At 41.4% G+C, this 21,355-nt stretch overlaps 1 long non-coding RNA gene across 1 annotated transcript; it reads right to left on the bottom strand.

Annotated features, from left to right (window-relative positions):
* Window positions 1-7,667: 7,667 nt before the first annotated feature.
* On the bottom strand, window positions 7,668-18,863 carry LOC143339641 (uncharacterized). The gene is made up of 3 exons (XR_013079342.1): window positions 11,211-18,863; window positions 9,676-9,793; window positions 7,668-9,561 (listed from the first exon to the last, which is right to left on the bottom strand). It is a non-coding gene; the product is annotated as an uncharacterized LOC143339641 (long non-coding RNA).
* Between the last annotated feature and the right edge of the window lie 2,492 nt (window positions 18,864-21,355).

Genomic DNA, 21,355 nt, shown 5'->3' with positions numbered 1-21,355 from the left:
CAGCCAAGTGTCTGCAGTGTGTTGGCTTAGCAGACTAATTAATTTGAACTGAAGATTTCCCCAAGCTGCTTTTCCTTCCTCTAATGAGAGACAAGTGCCAGTCAAAGTGGGAGCCATACTGCTGTCCAACATTAAAATAGAAGCCTTCAGCAGTCTGTCTGGGGCGTGACGGGGGTTGGAGGGGTGATTGCTCCGACCGGCAGCCACCACCTGCTTTGCTTGTTCACGCTGTCATTGGTGCCCTTTTTTGGTGCATGCGGAGTCTTTAAGAGTTTAGCTATGCCTTTGATGCCTTCTTTGATTTTTAGAATATGCACAGGATCAATAAGGAGCACAGACTTCAAAGCTCAGACACCCCTTCACCTGCTGTTGGTCACCCTTTCTGAAGTGTTTCCAATCACATACAGAGACTAAACAAACAGTCAGGAGGGGCAGGGTGGAAGCTGACTTCATGATCAATAAAAACTAAAACCATGCGTGGAGAAATTTGGCAGCTTGATCAGACTAAACAAAATGTTTAGGCCTCTCGGGGTTCCTTTTAATTTGAACATGATATTCCTTTGCATATAAGTCAGAGTCAAGGAAAGGACCAGCAGTAAGTCTCAAAGTGAGAACATGCAAGACTCTTTCTTAAATATGATTTACACCGACGGCCTTATTTTACGAGCCAAAATGTATGCTAATATTTCCACTGCAGAAACACACACACTTCAAAGTGCTAAGATTAATGCACAATAATCTCCAAGAGCCATGACGGTTTAATAACTCACTCAGATGTCTCTAATATGTCACTCAAGTCTCAAACACTAAACATTTGATAATAATGCTTTTCTTTCTTTTTCCTCTGACAAGTCTAGTAACCTAAGTGGCAGCAAAGTTCAAAGAAACAGATTGTAATGCATGTTATGGAAATAAACCCAGGGCTGATTATCCTTTAAATCTCTGGCTGCCCCAACCCCCCTCGAAAAATGGCTGTCATGATGAAATGACTATCCTTTATTACATTCTTCTCCCTTAATCCTCCTCAATTTATTAGAGGGGGAGTGCCTCGGCACAACAATGCCAAAACTCATTTCCATGGGAGCCCACACTGCATGATGTCCATGGAGGGAGAGACAACTGATTTCCTATGCAAAGGGACCTTTTGAAAGGGGGGGAAAGGAGACAACTGATTCTTTTATTGCAAATGACTTCAGTGTTTTGTTTAGGGGGGCTGAGGGTAGTGAAGCCAGCATGACTTCTGCCTGCACACTTTTATTCAGCTGATGCAGGTGCATGGCTAATTGCAGGTGTGGCACTGGCCAGCCTCCACCTTTCTGTATATCCTCATGCACACACACATGCACACACACAGACATGCACTCAGACACTTGGCTTTCTGTATAGACATTAACCAGGTACTGAGAGAATAGATCAGCAAGCGCCTCATTTGCATTTTCGCCATTCAAACTCTGCTGTAAGTCTGCGAGAAACTGAAGGGCCCTATTCAGAAATCTTAATAGTCTAGTGGGTATCACAGTGTGGGAAAGCTAAGCACAAACTTTCTGTGTGAGGAAAATTTACAAAAGACTTACTGTGAACTGTTAGCTCATTGTCCCTGAAATAAATAATAGGAGGAAATTCAGTTTAGTTCCTGAAGGAGAGGCTGTAATATGGCAAACGCCAAATCCAGCAGCAAATGTGGAAGAACAAATCCGATAATGGAAAGCTTTAATTTCCATTTTGTCAGTTAAACAAGATTTTAACCACGGTCTCTTTTCGTCTTTACTCTTTTTAACGTTTAATTTTTGTACTATGCCATCATCCCCCCCCTCAAACCCTCTCCTCTCTTAAATGTGATGTGAGTAGTGGCGTAAAAATGAGCGCGGGAGGGAAAAAAAAAAAAAAAAAAAGAAACTTCTTAATGAAACCTCTCTCTCCAAATCCCAAATGAGAGGAAATTACTCATCAAGTGATTATGAAACTGTTGGCATTATAGAAATCAGAGTGAAAGAATAGAGTCAGGAGGAAAGGAGGGAGGGGGTTGGCAATTTGTTCTCAATGGACAGCGGATGAAGAGGTGGCAAGTTAAAGTCTCCAATCTGAAGGGTCTCCTTGTAAAGCTAATTCCAGTTAATGGCCAGGGAACAAGGCTCCGCTAACCCACTGTATCTGACATCCAGGCTCCAGGTAATCAGACTGACATTAATGCAGCCTCCAAAAGAGACACCTCGTCATCAGGAATTTTCCTCATTGGCACCGAAAATGCCAGGCTGCACACCTCTGACTGCGTGGCCCCCACATCTATTAACCTTATTGATTTGGAGCCCTGCTGAGCCCCTCCAGAGCTCCCGCCCCCCTGCTGCTGGACTGAAGTGGATCAATCCTACGCCGGGGGCCACAACTCGATAACAACCCAGTGTCAGAGACTACTGTTTACAACCTGAAATGAATACACTCATAGATGCTGCTCTGTATATTCACTGCTCATCTATGGACAGTTTTGCATCTGAAGGCTTTAAAAGTTTTAATAAATGTTAGTTATATCTAAATAATGGCTGGTTTGCAGGAAACTAACCACTAGTAGTTACCCATGTCCAGGTGTGTTATTTTAGATAAAGAGAGATATATTTAGATAGCAAAAATAAGAAATTAAGTACAGATACGTGTCAAAGGAGCACGTCACTGTACAGTAAGTTAACCTCCGCTGCTACGACCAGGGCAGCCAAAACTACTCTGCTCATTGATTTTTCACCGCAGTTAATTTACACTAACAAAGTGCCCTTCAGAGTAAATATTCTGCATCAAACACTTCAGGCAATCAGCATACTCTGCCCCACCATTGTACGCTTAAAGTTTAATCAATGCAAATTACATGTAACAAGCTTAATATTTTGCATCGCGCCATCGGGACAATAGTTGTCGAAGCTTATCACTCTTACTGTTTTGGGCAGCGGAGTGACCACAGAGAGAGTGTTTACTCTGTGCTGTTCAACATAAATTGCTAAATAAATATTGCACTGTTGTGTCCGTGACACAATTTTGCATATTTTCCTCTTCACAAGTAACCTAACACTACTGGACGAGAGAACATCTGTATGTCTCCATATTCAGTTTTTAAGTGATTCACATACATAAAAACCAAGCTTTGCTCTACAGTGAGTTCCATTCCTTTTTGAAGTGGGGTCTCAAGAAAAGAAAAGGCATCTGTGAAAACAACCCACTGTGTCTTTAAACTTTGAGCACATTCTTACGGACCAGCTGTAACAACTCCAGCAGTACAACAACACTACGAAGTCATTGATATCCATTGTAACACTATGGGACCTTTGGACGGAGCCTACTATCAACATCATGACTGCTGATTTTTAATTTTCTCAACATTTCGTCTTCCTATGCCAAGCAGTTCTGGCATGCAGCAAGTGCCAGCGTGGCAGAAGTGGCAGCAGCAGCGCTCACATTTTCCGCAAATGTAAATGGCTGGTAATACTGTACCGTTTACTGTGTGGCTGTGTAGTGCTGGATGCCTGGTAAGCCACTACGGGCTCTGCGTGATGGAAGCATAAGCATCAGTGTCGAGAACGGTCGGTCTCATCTGCGACTCATCATCAGCTAGTGGAGCCCAGCAGGGGGAAAAATGTACACCCAGGGCAAATCTGTAAACACCAATTTAATCTGCATGGAGAAAGTTACTGTCATCAGCTGTGACAGCAAAAGCCTCTGGGCCACGCCAATGCGCAAAGAGTCACTCTTCTTCCCCCAATATCTCTGTCAGATGCAGACATTAAGCCATTATGGACGTCAAAAATCTGCCATTGAGAAGTTCTTTTCTCTCTGCCAGTCAACGCTGCAGAATGTGTTGTGCAGGGCCACAGTATAAATGACGTGGATACCCTGCAGTTCCTCCTTTACATTAATTGCTGACAAATTGCTATTGACCTTTAGAATTAGAATTAGAAAATTTAGCATTTATCATATAATTATTCATGTTTCACAAAAGCTGATTTGGGATTTTTTTTGACAATTACAAGACAAGCAGTGGTGAGGAAAATGTGCAACCTTTAATGGTCAGATGTTGTTGTAATTAATTTGGGGTCATACTCAGACTTAAGAAGATTTTCCCCATATCTGTAGCTTTTAAAACGTGACTGCGGGTGTAGTAGTCATGTTGCTTCTTGGCAGCGGAGCCAGACTAAGGCAAAGTCAACACCAGGGACGATGAACATTTAACAATAATGAGAATTACTAGCGGTCCCTCCCCTGTTTTTCATACCCTAACATCCTGATTTCATGGGTGACACTTAGGGACCCCCCAGGCTCTCTAATGTGCGCTTGGGGACCCATGTGGTAGTCATAGCCAAGGCTTTTTACAGACACAAGGATAAGTGTTGCAGTACAGGGAAATGCAGCATGTTCTTTAGATTTGATACACTGTAAATCTCATGCAAACTGAGTTTAAAAGCATTTTCTTCAGCTAAACAGTTGTTTACACATAAGTAATTCCATCGTGGTCTGGATTTTCTTCATTACATTCCTGCGTTGGCATTTTCTAGCTGATAATCAATGCAAACCCCAAACTGTCAATGTGACCTCTTCATGCTCGCCCTTTTCTTACCACCAGTAGAGACTGATGTCAGTGGACTGGTGGCCTAGCATCCACGGTCTGCGATCTGTCAATCCCGTTTGGGGTCACCATGTTTGCAATGGCAGGGACTTACACGGTTCAGCTGGCTTGGGCCCAGAGAAGGGAAGGGGGCAGGCCGAGCGGGCTATCGCAATGCCCCCTGGGGCAGCTCCTGACAGACTAGGAACATCAGGACAGATTTGGGAAGGCAATGTCGACGGGGGAGCATGGGAGGGTCCGGCAGCGAGGGAGCAACCCTGCAGCAGGGCAGCTTCCCAGAATTCATTACTCACAGCTAATTTACAAACAAGGGGAAAACCTGGCTGCAGGACAGACTTCAGCTTGTGGCCTCCTGCTATTGCCCTGCACCTTTCACATGACTTCTCAGTCCTAGTTTTCCTTGGCCAGCTTGGGGTAAAGTAAAGCATTTGAAACTTCCATATGGGTGGATGAAGCCGGGACAGGGATCACTTATTTCTTTACCACAGCCCTGTGTACTTTGGCCCGCTCTCAAACGCAGTGGATGTGGGAGCACACTGAGTGAATCCTGTGCAGTATATGACCTTACAAGATACAGTCTACTCATAAACGTGCATATAAAGTGGTGATTTGATTTACTTTACACTGTGTATATTTTCTATCTAATCAAATTGCAGTCCTGCAGGTCCTTGATTCACTTTAAAGATGCTAGAGGTTGGGGAAAATCTCCAGGAGAGCCACATATTGCATCACCCCTGCTGCTTTAACCCATTTACTTCATATCTCCAAGCCAAGGCCTGGGATTCCAGCACGGGAGTGGTTTTGCGTAGCGCTGGGCTAAAATAATTAGATGACACCTTCAATTGTCTCGTCACCCCCTTTAACCAAGACATTCACAGCCGCTAATTGAATGAACTGAAAGGAAGGAAAGCCCAGACAATTCTGGCAACTCGTAAATCTTCCATAAACGTTATTTGTTGGGGAAAAAAATGGTGAATCCCATGCTGTTAAATTCCTTAGGCCTGCTGTTGTCGATTAAAAGGACAGTCAGCTGGACACTCCTGTCCTACTGTGTAATGGTCAGTGGCCAGGCCAGCGACCCCTGCTGCTTTGAGTAAATTAACAAGGGGCAGGACATTCTCTGTTGTTTTAAATCACTATACAAATACATGGGCCACAACCTCAGGAGGCCAAATGTCAACAAAGACAAAAAAAAAAATACTGTTTGGGATCACATCATGTATGTAAACACTTGCCATGAAGCTTTATTTATTCTACATATTTTCCTGAGTAGCTGTTGATTGGATGCTAACTGAGAGTATGTTGTCAGGGATCTTGGAGGATTAAAGTGGGGTCTAATTGAATATTTGCTGTTGCTGTAATGCGCAGTTGCATTACAAAGCTATAAAAAGCTATGTATTTAAAGGGATGGCACTCAGTACAACCCCAAAATTGGAGGAGATGACCTTTAAAATGTAAATAGATGGTCCCAGTATCCATGCTGTAACCTACAAAGAAATTGAATTACACAGGGATAAAGCATAATTAGATACCATTTAAAAAAGGAGATAGTCTAATTATTGGTGAAGCAGCTTAAGTTGCTTTGCTCCTTAATTGAAGTACATCATGAATGCAGTGCGAATCTGTCCTGGCATGTTCAAACCAAATCTAAATCTTAATTAAATTTTGTGCAAAAGAAAGTGTTAGAGAGGAGCCTTAATCCATTTAAGGGAGGATGGTGAAGGGCTATTAGAGGGTGTTAATTCGTTAATCAGAACTTTGTGTGGCTATCCTTTACTATATTGAAGTCTGCACTATATTTGAACCACACAGCGGGAGGTGTATACAAACAGCCTCTAGCCATTGTGGATGTAGGTGCTGGGCCAGGAAATTAGAAAAGGCATTGAGTGAAGTCATGAAAAAAAAGCTCTCATGATGGTGTAATATTCTCTTTTTCATGTGTTTTTCCCCCATTTTCCATCATGTTGTCCTATTATGCCACTCTGTTGATATTTCCTATTGAAATGGGATCATCCTCAAACAAGCACCTAAGACAGGTAAGCCGTGAGTGGCCGTGGTAACAAAGGCTCCACAGGGGTCAAGTTCCTGTGTAAAGCCTGTGTTAATGACATCATAATGGATGGAGGACTGTGGTCTAACTACAACTTCAAAGTAGGTGAGAGATGGAGGGAGAAAAGAAGCTTAGGAGATGAGGAGACCTTTCTATGACCACGTCCTCTAATAGAAACACCATCCATCCTCATGACGCAGCATGGCCTCCTGGTCTCAAAGCCCCTAACTGCAACACAAATATATGCACAGAAATGCACAACAAAGCCAATTGCTTTTAAGCCCGCAATTGAGTTTTCTAGTCCTAATACAGCTGCTGAAGAAGCAGTGTGCTATTCATGATGCTTTACTCCCTAAAAAGAAAAGTTGAGGACACATCCTTGACAAAATCCTCTTTTCAGACATAATCCACCTAGCACCATTTTACTTGAGGACTGGAGTGTGTAACATCTGATCTTATCCCAAAAGCCATTCAGCACTATGTAGTGCTGGCTTGATTATGTTCCTGGTACACACAGGACCCTTTCACTCCTTAGTGCCTTCCCATCACACCTGGGATAATAAAGAGGATTTAAACAGGTCTGAATAGGTTAACCAGGTGTTGAAACAAATAATGGTTTAAAATTGTAATTAACATGGCTTGAATAGAGCATTGCTCTTGGTAAAGGTCTCCTCTGTTGAATGACTTTGGTATGCAAGGGAACACAAGACTGAAAGGGCCCCGTCTTTGTCACTGGAGAGAATAAGGAACTAATGGGGAATTAAGATCTTTAGAGCCTGTGTGCTTCTGTTATATGGCTTTTCCCCTTTTCTTCAAGGATGTAATGCCACAGTTCATAGTCCTGCCCAGCGAATTAGTTGCACTTCCCCTAAATGTTTAACTGCTGCCAGTGTGCTATGCTAAAATGCAACCTAATTAAAAGAGCCTGAGCTCGCTTAAGACCACAGTTATTCCACAAAACCGCAAAAGACAAGAAAACAAAGCTTGTGCAGTCCATCCAACACAAACATAACATGTCATGTTATTTTTGGTTTTTATTAAAAGCAGCTTCGAAAATTTGGCATTTAACATTGTCATTATCTATAAATACAGGCATAGTATACAGTAGGACATGTTCAGCCCCAGCCCAACACTTATACATGGAAAGCATTAGCATTTAAATGGCCTTCTATTCTTTAATGTGGGCATTTCATTATAAGCCTCTGTGGTCAGAAACACATGCCGGCTCTGTAGCTGACATAGATGAAGAGCAGCGAGACCACAGAGGTTCAGAACAACAGGTTAGCATGCAGTCGTAATTTCTGAGAATTTATTTCATCAGAGCTTTTTGTGTGTGTGTCCTTCTGGCGTTTAATTGGAGCGGTGTATGTCCATGTCACTACAAAGTCAAGTTTTCAGTTCCTCTCTGCTGCGAGTAAGTCAAAGCCGAAGGGTCACATTCTGCAAAGTTTCCAAACATCAGCCGTAGAACTTCCACACGGTTCTTCATTTCCTCTGAGTGTTTTGAAGCCCCCCACAGAGAAGGTCCTAATCTTGACGCATCAAGCAATGAACAGAGAAAAAAGGCTGATTGCAAGTGATTGACAGGCCATGCGGTTACCACAGTAACTCCTTTTTGGCTTTCTATGGAAGTCCAATTCATCATCAGAATTAGATGACTCTGAAAGGGTCTATTATCATAAGGGTGCACATGTGAGTGGCGCAATCGACTACCTGTGAATCGATCGAACTGTCTGAGTCAAGCACTCAACATATGTGTTAAAAATAAGGCCAAAGTGTGAGGAGAATATGCCGGATTTTCAGATATTGTGCTGTATTTCACTTTGCTTTGTTGCTTTGTGTGAGATTGCTCTTTTGCAACCGCTGCTGAAAGTGGGTTCTTACTTTTTTTCTGTCATTTTATAGGATTATGGATCACTTGCTTGGAATAGTTTTTCAGCAGTAGTCCAGTGATGAATGGGCAGTTTCACATGCAGATGCAGATTGTTTCTATGGAGGAAAAAAAATGTAGATAAATACAATACGCTCATTCAAATATATATATATATATATATTTAAAGTGCAATGGCACTTCCACGGGAAAATCTGCTTTATTACCAAAGTGGAAGTTTTGATGACATAACAGGAAAAAACAGCCATTTCACCCCTGCAGTGGAATGAGTAATGAGGAAACGTACCCAGCTCTCTCTTTCTTCATCTCTCCCCCTTTCTCTCCCTCCCTTTCTCTCTCTCTCTCTCTCACTCTCACGCACACACACACAAATAAACAAAAATACCAAATGGTTTTATTGGCACAGTGCAGATCCTCTGTATAAAAAGGTCATCTACGCTATACTGAAGGAATGCTGTCTTCATCTGTTTCAGGATAGCTAAAGTATGACTTTATCAACCAGTGGTTGTTGTTTCGAAGTGCCTTTGCACAGGCTTTAGCATTGCATGTACAATTATGTATACATAAACACACACATTGAAGTGAGTGATGAAGACAAGCACATTTTATGAATTTGTCGATCTGCAAAGAAGCCTAGAAGCAGGAAATCTCTGAATGTTGTTTGGATACAGCTCCTTGGTATCTGTCTGTGTGTGTGTGTGTGTGTGTTTATGCGCCTGTGTTTGCATGGTCAGGAAGCAGGCCAAAGCAAGCGTCAGCATCGGCGTCAGTGCTGTGTAGCGTCAGTGTGTCAGAGGCAGCGGGGGCCGTGGCACCCATGCAGGCTTCCCATCAGCGCAGCGATGGAGCTGAGTTGGCCAGACAGCACCGCGGCACACTCCAAACTTACTTAGTGTAATTAAAGTTGAGAAAGGTTAAAGTTTGACACTGAGACGAGGCGAAGGGTTCTTTCTCCGAGGCAAGAGACAATATAGGGTACCTCGTCAAAGCGGCTAACCGGTGAAGCCCCTGACCCTCCTGGAAAGCAAAGGAGACACAGTGGAAATACAGACGCACATCCAGTATCATGATTAAGTGCTAGGCCTTGAGAGGAGGGGACAATTGTGTGTACATGTAATTAAATCGGCCAACCTTTTGTGGCACTCTTCCTATTCAGGAAGATACAGGAACATCCATCCGGAAGAAGGCGCGTTTAATAGTCTGTGATCCATGTCTGGAAGGAGTGTGTGGATACGCTCAGGGTTTAATCCTTAGAACAAACACAACAAGATGTAATGTCAACTCTGGCCATAGTGGGAATTTAATGGTTTGAGAATGCCACAGATTAGCTTGTCAGCAGTTCACAAGAGCTGAGGTTGGAGACTAGAGAGGAAAACAGCCCGATCCTGGCTTTTGGGTTACATGTTAGTGATGTGGCCTTTATTTTAATGAAGTTTCATGTTGGAAAGCATATTCTTCTTTGATGTGGCAGCCATAGGAAGTTAAATGAAGAGCAGTTTATGGTTTTAAATGATAGTTTTCATCTGAACCTCTTTTTAAAACAATGACTCTCTTTAGAGGCATGTATCACTGTTTAGTTTTGCTCTCCAAAAGAACAAAGACATGGCCACAGGAAAACAGACAAGAAATAAGCCTTAACATGAAGTAGTTTCTCTATTCTATCACAAAAAAATCATTTAAGGACATGAAAAGATGGATAGAAATGTTTTATATTACAAAGATCAACTGTAATCGTATGGATTGCTACCATGCACTTAACCTCACACTCATTCTTTTATAAACTGCTGCATCTGACATGTAAAAGCAGGCCTGTGCTGTAAGTGGCAGATTAAATCCAAGCAGCTTGATTGAAATATAAGTGAACCACAGTAACAGCTGGCAATTTACATTAATTTATGCATTTCTTCAAAGGACTTTTGCATTACATTACAGAATTTGTGATGTGTGCAATTAATAGATTAACCTTTTTTAGGAACTCTTAGCTTAACTGGTTTTCCTAGTTTTTCTTCTTATTAAGTATGTTCTTAAAGGCACATTATCTGATTTCTCTTAAAAGCATGAAAACAAAAGCTGTAGTATGGTAATGAAGTAGTGAATGAAATCTGTCTGGCGTGACTCAGGCAGAAATGTTCATGGATGAGGTAATGTATTAAAGTTTTACTCATGTTACGTTTAGTCACGTTCGCTGACTTCCTTCCTCACTCTGATATATCATCTGGTCTTTCCTGTGTCTGCGATCAAATAAAATGCACCGTTACCTTGAATACATTTACAGATATCTCTGCGTTTTAACATTGTAGGAAACATTTGGGATAAGTACACAGCTTCATATATAACAAAATATATAACAAAGGCAGAGTTGTTTTTAGACATTATAGGATGGAAATGCTACGTATTATAGCTTTAATTCTGAAAATACATAACTCATAAAAAGAGATTTTGTTATTTAGTAAGAATTACATGTATCTACCTCTATGTTGTGTATGCATGAGTGTGCACATAAACAGAAAGTCGCGCGCTTATGCACATATGCAACTTGTACTGATACACACATGCTTCCTCACACACAGGAGTATGAGCATATGCACGTGTTTGCTTGTTACATACATGCGCATGCACATTCAAACACACACATGGACCATTATTCAGTCATAATAATGACTCACATGCAGACGTAGGAGGAAACAATTGCCGCTTTGGGGCCGGGTCTCTGCTCTTTCAGCTTGAAGAGATGGAACACATGTCCCAGGCTTTGTGGATGTCAGGAGCCCATACAGGAAGCCCACCGTGTTTTGTTGATGTGTCACTTGCACCCTCTCCCCTCTTGGTGTGGTGAAACCCACTTTCTGTAAATGATAGACCCCTTTGTCTGCCATCAAAAGGACTCCTTTACTCTCCGCCATTCTTGAATGGGTCTTGGCAGCTGTCATGCAAAACCAGTGAATATCATTAGAAATTAATTCATCCAATCTATAAGTAATTACTTTTTTTTTTCTTAAATTCCCCCTCTGCTGACCCCCTCCACCTCACACCACAACCCATCATAATTATTGCTCCTAGCAACAACCTATAGCTCCCCGAAAAACAAATAAACAGCAGACGCCTCAAATCATTTGTAAAGTGAGCGGGGATGCTTAATAGAAACATCATTAAAATCATACATTTATTATGCAGACGCTGATGGAGTTAGTTATGTCTGTCCAAACGTCTGCATTACAAATGCCTCACTTGATTAACTGTCAAATTTGATTACAGATGGATTATATATTTAACAGCTGTAGGTAGACCACATCCTGGTGCTTTCCTTTTATGTTTTCTGGTCAGTAATTAGCATACAATTTGCAAGCATATGCATGGATTGTGTGTGTGTGTGTGTGTGTGTGCGCGTGTGTGCGTGTATTACATAGTTGAATTACTCTATGGACTGAAATAACTGTTTGTGAGAATGAGAATAGTGGGAAAATACTTTAAAATCTTAAAAATAGGTAATAGAATTAAAAAGAGATGCAGTATAAGAGCTCCAGTGAGCAAGAAAATGGTGAAAAAACTGAGATATTGAAAGCTGAATTTGGTTTTAAAGTTAAAGGTTCAGTCGATGTGCATTTGGGAAGAAAAAAAAGCCCAATCCTGCACGCACACTCTGAGCTCCAGCAGATATTAACATGTAATGTGCTAGCTCACACCTTTTAAAACCAGGAGGTAATGGACATTTCTTTTTGATGTCTTGTCCTTTAACTTTGTTAGTCTGGCATTTTTAATCCAGTTCAGATTAAAACACTCTCCTGTTCAGATACTCGAGCTCTGCAATATAAAGCCTCTAATCTCTGGTTCCCAACCGCAGAAAATCCTATTAAGATCACCTTCAGTTTAACACACGCATTGTTATGAAATGCAAAATATGCAGCTTCACTGGTACACTTTTAATTGAGGGTAAAGTGCCCCCGGTAGATACATACTGCACTGTATGCAAAAACCATTTGAGTAATTTTGAGAATGTCTGTCAAGGAGAACCTCCAAACCACAGATTCTCTCTTGGGGGCTCCCTCAGGGCTGAGCCATGGGTGGGGGGCACAGGGGTTCCTTGGGGCATCATCGGGTGTCTCACAAGAGGTGTCAGCTTGGGAGGATTTGACTGATTAGGTAATATTGCCGCATGTTCTCGTGTAAGCAACATTCTGAGAACTAATTTCCCGGCGCCTATCCCCCTGTAATTCTTGTCCTCGCCGTCACTCTTCCACAGCAACTTTCATCTCTTAACATGGTGACTCGGTGCTTAAAGAGCTGCCTGTGACAACAACCTTGATGGCGGTGGCAGGCGTCAGCTTTCTATCGCAAAAGCCACTTACCCAAGAGGGCACCCCCCTGGTGGATATGGTGACGCTTAAATTGCCCTCACGTCCAGCGTAGCAGCCACACGGCGACATGGGAAAAAGACTGTCTGGGCAGAGGTTTGCTACCATTCATCATCATAACCTCCTGTCCCACAGAAATGACCTCGTAAATGCAACCAACTCATCGACTAATGAGAGGTTGCTAACCTGTTGTCACAGACTGTGGTGCCAGTTTAGCTCACTGAGCTCTGACAAGTGAAGATGTCTAAAAATTAAATAAAACTGAACAGGAAATTGCTGAAATTCAACCAAAACAATGCTTTCAGCGGGCCTAAAGCCCAGCAATTGCAGCAGCTAACACAATAAATGACCACTTTATAGAAAATGAAAGAGCACGTCAGTTCACCTGAAAGCCTCTGAGGACATCTGACAGCCTTTTGATGTACAGCAGCCGCACAGCAAAGCATTCTTGACTCCTCAGATAAATATGGATTGAAAGATTAAACATGGCCGCTCATTTGAAATCCTCAGGCTGCACTTTGCTTTGCCACTTTATCAAGGCACAATTACATGCCACATCTTATATTCACTGCTAAATAAAGCACGTCACACCTTTCAGTACCTGCGACCCAGCGCAAATTACTGTAGGTGATTTCTGCTCCTGTGTATCCATAATTCTGCCTGGTTTATACAACAGTAATTGGACAGTAATCATATTAGTAGTGAAGACTATCTTAGACATGGCAAGTAAAGCACTTGGCTGTAGATGTGGATACAATGGGGGATGGGAGGTAGTTAAGCTTTCTTTAAAGCGTGTTGTGAGAATGGATGAGCCTTTTATTTCTCCGATTTGTGATTCATGGATTTCGAGAGATGCTAAACCCACTGTCTGGACCCCTCTTTCAAATAAGCATGTGTTGATATAAACAGGATGGTGGTCAGCCATCTGTTTTAAAGATAAACGTGTGATCAAAGGGCATAACAAAACGTGTAAGGGCCTTTTTTTTCCCCTCCTCCTCTTCTTCTTCTTTTTTTTTTTTCTTGAAGGAGAGTTTAAAGAATGTGGAGCGGTTTCCAGGGGATACGAATGAAAAGCTTTCGGAAATGTGGGGAGGAATTGAGCTGAAGGGGCAGCTTCTGAGAGAAATTCCCCTGTAGCTTTTGGAGCCGTGTGAGGAATCACCAGGGTTCTTCTTATCACACAAAGGAAGGGAGAGATGTGGTAATATTCAGTTACGGTGCTCCCCAGTCCTCTTTTAATGAATGTTGTTTATTAATAAAAGAGACAGCAACACACTGGCGCCCCTAGTCGACCTTTAACCCCTACTGTGTCCCTGAAAATTGCTATTATTGTTGCCAGTATTCTGAGGCCTTAACTTTTGGCTCATGTGGCCAGTGCTTAAAAAACAACTGTACATTACACATAAATGAACAGAATATAAACTAAGCTGTTTGTACTGTACAGAAGTCACTCCCTTACCAATGTTGGCTAATATTTAACTTATATTTTTGCACCTTTTGAACATAAATTTCCTATAATTAAAAAGAATAACATCACAACTGGGCAATAAAGAGCTGAAGCTGGAACAATTAGTTTATTAATTGATTAGCTGATTGACAGGAGCAACTATTTGGATAAAAGATGAATAGTTTGTCATTTTTCAAGCAAAAATGCCAAAAATTATTCCTTTCCTGTGTCTTCACTCTACTGTAAGCTGAAAATATTACTTTATTTGGTTGGACAAAACAAACTCGTGGACTCATTGTTAAACAGATTAGTTATAATACGTCTTTGTAACAAATCTTCCAATAAAATGTCCTCTCTTTCCCAACTGTGCAGAAACTTACATCACAAATTCAGCATACATTTAAAGGTTTGCATATTTGCACGTTCACAGTTAATAAATGCATTAATAAAGCACCAAAAATGGGAGATTCTCCGTTAGTTTTGACAATTAATACCTTCCTCTCAAAGCCAAGTTTGGCGTCAGCTAACAGTGGCGAGCTGGAGAGTCTTTCGCCTTCAGCATTTCACCCAACCACTACAGTCGAAGCCTGCCTGCCTCTTGACCCTCTTACACACAAAGGATTAAAGAGGGGAGAGACATCTGACAGAACACACGCCAGCCACACTCAGCCTTGGCTTGAATTTCTTTACATATACACACACAGAGGTGCCTGCACACACACTCACCCACAGAGGATAAACTTTGTATTAAGATGTCCACAACAGGGACAAAACCTACACCTCATTTCAACCTGCAGGTTCTAAAATTGACAAATCAGTGCTGCAGATGCTGATGTCTTAAACATGTTTGCTTGATTTGCGGGAAAGCTGAGCCCACTGCAGTTTGTATTGGCAAGGTTGACGTAAAGGGCCGTGATTACATAAGATGGTCCGAGTGTTAGCTGTCACCTTAGCAACCAGTCAGTCTGAGGGAAACATGCTGCATTGTTGTTAACGGGAAAAAACGTACTTTCTTACATTTCTGGCTTCAAACCACGTCGGATTTATATATTTAAAACAGGAAGTCGTCCTCAGCCTGTGATGTTCTCATTATTGGTATGTTGATCATTCTTACCCGACTGCCCTCATTAAGTCTGACAAGTCACGCAGTGATTAAAAATTGGAATGCTGCAACAACAGTGTAAGCATTAGGATCAGTGACTGCCTTAACTCCCAGTGACAAGGAAAGCCTGGCCAACGACTCCTCTCCAGTCAGTGGGAAATCTTCAGCCTGGCTGCCTTCTGCCGATTCAAAGCGACAGCTCCTGAAAGTGTAAGCGAGACCGTAAGTCCAGCAAGGGCTTCTGGGGTGGGGGTTGGTTTTTCCACTTCTTGCCTCTATTATTATCTGGGTTTAATCAGCTACAACACAAAGGTGAAAAGGTTTTGCACAAGCAAGCACTGCAGCAAAGCTACCACTCTAAAGCACTGCTACCACCTTGAACGGAAAATACTCTATGAATGCCTACACCATATGCTGTTTTTGCAGTCTGCGCCATAACAAATATTCAGGTCGACAGTTGCGAAGACACCAAGCCAGCTTTGGTGTATCGTTGCTTCCTCACTGCAAGCGTAAGTGAGAAAACATGGCATTGAGAGAACGGAAAGATCTGTTTGCATGATCATCGTCCAAGTTCAAGGACTCTAATTAATCATTTCTGAAGGCGACTTCACAAGTCAGACAACGTGCTGAAGTTTCAGCACAACACAAATACACAGTGCAACTTTACCGAAAGCCAAAAAAGTCACCAAGTTTTAAAATAATAATCTTTACAGACATGAAACAAACAAGCATCATATCTCAAGTATTTTAGTGCATCAGTGCTTGTTCATAGCAATAGTTTCACTCAAACAAAACACTCATATAGGGATTTAGTTTCCAGTCCAGTGTGGTCTTGCTCAGTTTGTGGGCAAAGGTGATAGATTGTTGGTAAAGAGCCAATGGATAGCAATGTCTCCACCCATATGCTCGCAATGGCAGGAAGCGACTGGGTGAAGGCACAACACGTGCCAGCCAGGCTTTGGCCTGCCACCAGACCCTGTCATCACCCTCACCTGCTGGGAGCAGAAGGCTGCATGCAACTATTAAAATGCAGGAGCTTGAGTCCTGAACCAGAAAACAGATTTCTGGGGGGGAAGAAATGCTTTAGATATTTTGACAGAAACCAAATAAACAGTTTTAAAGGATATACCGTGATGATGTCTGAGAAAAACAAGGTTAGAGAGCATATTAGCTGCGTTCTTTTTAAAGCCTCAGTTTTAGCACGACAGCCATAACAGTCTGTCAAATGTGTAAAGTAAATGACTGGATGGTGTTTGAAGCCATGCTGCTGTCAAGGTAATGTGCATTTATACGTCATTCTACTGTATGTAGGTCAGAAGATCAATCCATAATCTTTGCTTGACCATGTCAGTGTGAGCTGACTTTGTCTTATTGATGGAAATCAACAGTTCGTGTGTTTGTCATCTGGTCCTAATTGAAAATAAAGGCTCCTATCACTGCTATTTGCAAACATTACGCATTTAAACTTTAAAACTTTAAAGTGTTAACAGCATCAAGAGGCATTCTGTAGCAAGTTTTAATAACTAATATCTACTTTTAATTTTTTTTTTTTAATATTTGTCTTGTGTTCTTGTCTTAAAACAGCTCATTTTGTTCAATGTCGGGGTGACTTTTTAGTTTAAAGGTACCTTGTGGAGTTTGTCACCACTAGTAGCGCTATGGAGCAACGTTTTTATGAGTGGGTCCCCATTTTGTTTATATCACGAATCAACAAACGTGGAATTCTGTCTTTAAAATGGACAAACCACACAAATGGTAATTCAGTGCACTGTTGTTGTACGTTCTGGTCAGGATAGTGGATTGTGTGGTTCTAAGACCACAGGACCAGATTTAAGGGGCTGTTTACAATAATTGTCTCGTGTGACTTTGAAAATCTCATTCACTCTTGGACTGGCCTGAGGAAGGGAAACCTCAGAAGCTATAAGAAATATTTCCGTGCTAGTACTCTCCTTGGCTAGACGAAATAAAAAACGACTGCTATCCTGTATCTGATGTGTCAGTCAGTTGCTGCCCTTCAAAATAAGGGCCTTTATACAGTGATAGACTGCCAATTAATGATTAAATAACAGCACAGGGATCCATCAACAACTTTCTTCTTATGATAATAGAACAGAAATAAACACATCTCCAAACAGTTGCGAGATAGCAGTGAATAACAGATAGCCTCACACTACACTTCCACTTCTTATGTGCTCAATGAATAGTACTTGCTAAGCATAGTGGCTTGAAGTTCACTGCGCAGTTTCTGGGAGACGTTTTTGCATTCTTATTTCTCTGTGTCAACGTTTTTAATTATATGTTGGCAGGGCTTAGGATCTCATTAAATTTGAGAGTATCATTTGGATGCTTGAAAGACAGCTTAGTGTCACTCAGTGCTATGGTGATGGATATAATAAATCCTATGCTTTCTAATCCCGTGATGTTAAATTCATTTTCCAAACCTGCAAATAAATCGCCAAAGACAACCCTCTGAAATGCGTAATAGCAGATGTCACAGCATTCACAGACAAGTTGGAATACCCTTATTTCACAAGTGTCAGATAAAGACTGAGAGAAGTCAAAAAGGGAGTAAGGAGGAAACAGATCTCCCTGTGCCCTCCAAAGTAAGATGCACTCACTCGTACATCGCCACTGCCGCCATGTCTTGTAAATTTAGCTGCAATTTGGTTTGCTTGGTGATATGTAGTCATATTGACACTCTTGTCCTGCCTGTGGTCAGTTGGCAACAGTGCTCATCTCATTTCTGGCTCATTTTTAACACAAACCTAACCACACTTTGGATACCGCTGCTACTTATAGCCTGAAAGTCAATCGAGATTTAAATGTATATTTTTAACATCTATCTTCAGTCCCATCTGAACTGGTTTTACACCTCTCCTCTCTGCTCTGCTCTACTTTGCCATCCTCTGTGTTAGACCCAGAAACTGACAAACCAGACCCAGGTGATCTAGTTTCCTTTTTAGAAAGACTTTCCTGTGGGAACATGCCAAATGTAGTAGATTTAGAGGTGGGGGCTGGGGTAGGATTCTCAGTATGAACAGACTTTATGTTGATCAATGCTTATTAATGTTTTGATTGGTATATTATAACACTGGACTATTGAGAGGCTCAGTAAGCACAGGAAGCTAGGTTTTCTACATTGCTAAGAGGGGACGTATGGCTAGCAGGACAGGGCGTAAACTAGGAAAACTAGTCATGTGTATGTACTGCACATGGAAAAAAAAGTTGCATAAAGCCTTTGTGGCTCCAGAGGAAGCTGCAAGAGATCTGATAAATAGCCTCAAGTGATGTCACTTGAGGCAACATTGGTTGCAGCTGAAAAAATCTTGAGCTAGAAAGTTAGAAAGTCCTTTGCAGTCTGCTCCTCGTCTCTGCTCAAGGCTACATTAACGACTAGCATGACATACCTGAATCTCTCAACTAACTGTTGAATTATGGGTGATGTAAGTGCCAGATTTTAATAAGGAAGAAGAATAAATGGAATTTTTTAAAAAAAAAAAGAAAATATCTTTGCTTTGCAGCATCAGTTTAGATCCTTTTTTTAACTGTCCATCGTGGACATGTAATAAGACATATTAAAATGACTCTGCTTGGAATAATAATTTGTGTCTGACATGGTTTTTCTACAGAAAGTTCAATCACCTTGTTAAAAATGAAAATCTTCACTTGCGATTGCCTTCCAAACTTTAATCATAGTGGCTCAGTGATGAGGACTGTCACCTCACAGCAGGAAGGTCTGGGGTTCAAATCCCAGCTGGTGCTCAGTCTTTCTATGTGGAGTTTGCATGTTCTCCCCATGTTTGTAAGGGTTTCCCCCATCATCAAAAGCATGTATGTTAGGTCAGCTCTCCTGCCAGCGCCCTTGACCAAAGCACTGACTTACAGCTGGAGTTTGTCCCCAGGCAGCCACACAGTGACTGCCCTCTGCTCCGGGTGCTTAGAATGGGTTAAATACTGAGATTAGATATCACTATCCATTATACTGTGTGTGACTGTGTATGTGTGCATGCTACAGCCCTGCAGTGTCAAACTCTGCACATACATCATTCTGCATGGCGATGGTCAAACATCCAAGTGAAGTTACTATAATCAAAACACATTTTTGATTGGAGGGGGACATTAAGTCTTCTTTTCCCACTTTTAACCAGACCTGCACTGTAAATGTACAGCGCAACTCCACTGCTTTAAAAATAAAAACACTCAGACTGCTAAATAGATGCCTTTTGTGCCTGATTGCTGCTTGGTCAACCTCACACCAATGCTCCTCAGTTGTTGCTATTTTTCTAGAAAAACATTGAACTGCACCGCTGTTTGCCAGAACCCTTGAACGGACACTTCAGCATTGTGCATTTGTTAAATGGATTGAAAGAGGGAACTGTGCCTGAGAGTACAAAGCAATTAAAAAAATTCAAACCTGATTCCCAACATCTGTCCAGTCACATTTGACTGTTTCCGGGTTTTCCTAATCAGCGAACGGAATAAGATTAAGGGATTGTACTCATTGAGCCAAGCTCAGTGTTCACTTTGAAATGAATGAAGACTCAACAGGTAATTACTCCACCTGGTATTGACACTGGACATTGATTTTTTTTTTCCCCCACTTGCCAGACTGGAGTAAGATAACTGAATTGTCTCTGATTTGTTTGGGAACATTGATCAGTGGGGACAGCATTTTAGTATACAAAACAAGGTACTCATCCTGAGGCTGCTATCAATATCCAAAAGGAATATAAATATGAAAATAGACTCCTGAAAAATTATGCATTTTGTGTGGAATTGATGTTCCTCCAGCAGGTCCAGAGGTAGAAGGAGGCGGTAGAGGGATTACATAACGACCCTCACATGCTGATCAAAATGTGGTGTAATTAATGTAGTTATGCATTGACCTCTTAATGACTACATTGTATTGCAAGTTACTACCCCTAAAAAGCAGATTAGAAGTCAAAAAGTGGTGGGGTAAAGTGGGTTTGCAAACTCCCAGTATTGTTATGTGTGCAATTGTTGTGACATGGGTAAGGCTTAGGTTTTAGTTTTAGGTCAAGGTCCAGTAAGTGTGCCACATCTGTATTGTGTTGCTGCACTCAAGGATTTGAGTGGAAATGTGACCTGCCACAGTGGCAGGGGAGGAAACATCTGAATTTCAGACCCTTGGTGTTCCTCCTATTGACTAAATTTCTGAGACGAGCAAAGCAATTACTGATGACAGACAAGATACCATTGTTTTGTCAATAAAGCAATATAATACACAGATCACCAGAGTGGTGAATGGTTCATGTTAAGTGTTTTTTATTTTTTTTATTCCAGGATTTTAGGTTTGCTTGATCGTTCCTTTATAATAATAGGAAGCTACCACATTAAATTTAGAGCCATGTAGGCTAAGAAATTATGAGAGCGGCACCTTGTTATACCCAATTGATGCCCATGTGACACTAAATATACTAGAATTAGAATAGTTAAAGTGTTAGTTCAGTAACAATCGTAAACCACACATCCCTCTTCTCAATGAGACTTTGGTGTAGAATCCATTTCAAAACAGATAACGATCCCCTGCTGTTTGTTTGTATTTTCGAGCAGTCCTATATACCTAAGAGAGTGTTTTCTCTCAAACTCCAAAATTAGATCAAAACAATATAAAACACACAATCCCAGAGCCAGTGGTCCAGAAATGCAATAACATGTTTTTTCTCATTCCAGCATTAATGAAGTTCATTCGTAACAGTTTAGTCTAATTCGTACAAATTGAAAGATGGCCTCTGCATTAGCAGCAGTGAACAAGTACAATGACAACTTCATTACCATAAGTAGAACTGTGCATCATAAAAATCATATTAAAAATTGCTCCCCAAATTGCCATATTAGTTTCTTTATGGGGTAATTTCTACACTACATGCAGTAATAGAATATTTTCTT

This window comes from Chaetodon auriga, chromosome 21, assembly GCF_051107435.1.
Source record: "Chaetodon auriga isolate fChaAug3 chromosome 21, fChaAug3.hap1, whole genome shotgun sequence".
NCBI classification, from domain to species: Eukaryota; Metazoa; Chordata; class Actinopteri; order Chaetodontiformes; family Chaetodontidae; genus Chaetodon; species Chaetodon auriga.
This window is presented reverse-complemented; position numbering and strand designations above follow the sequence as displayed.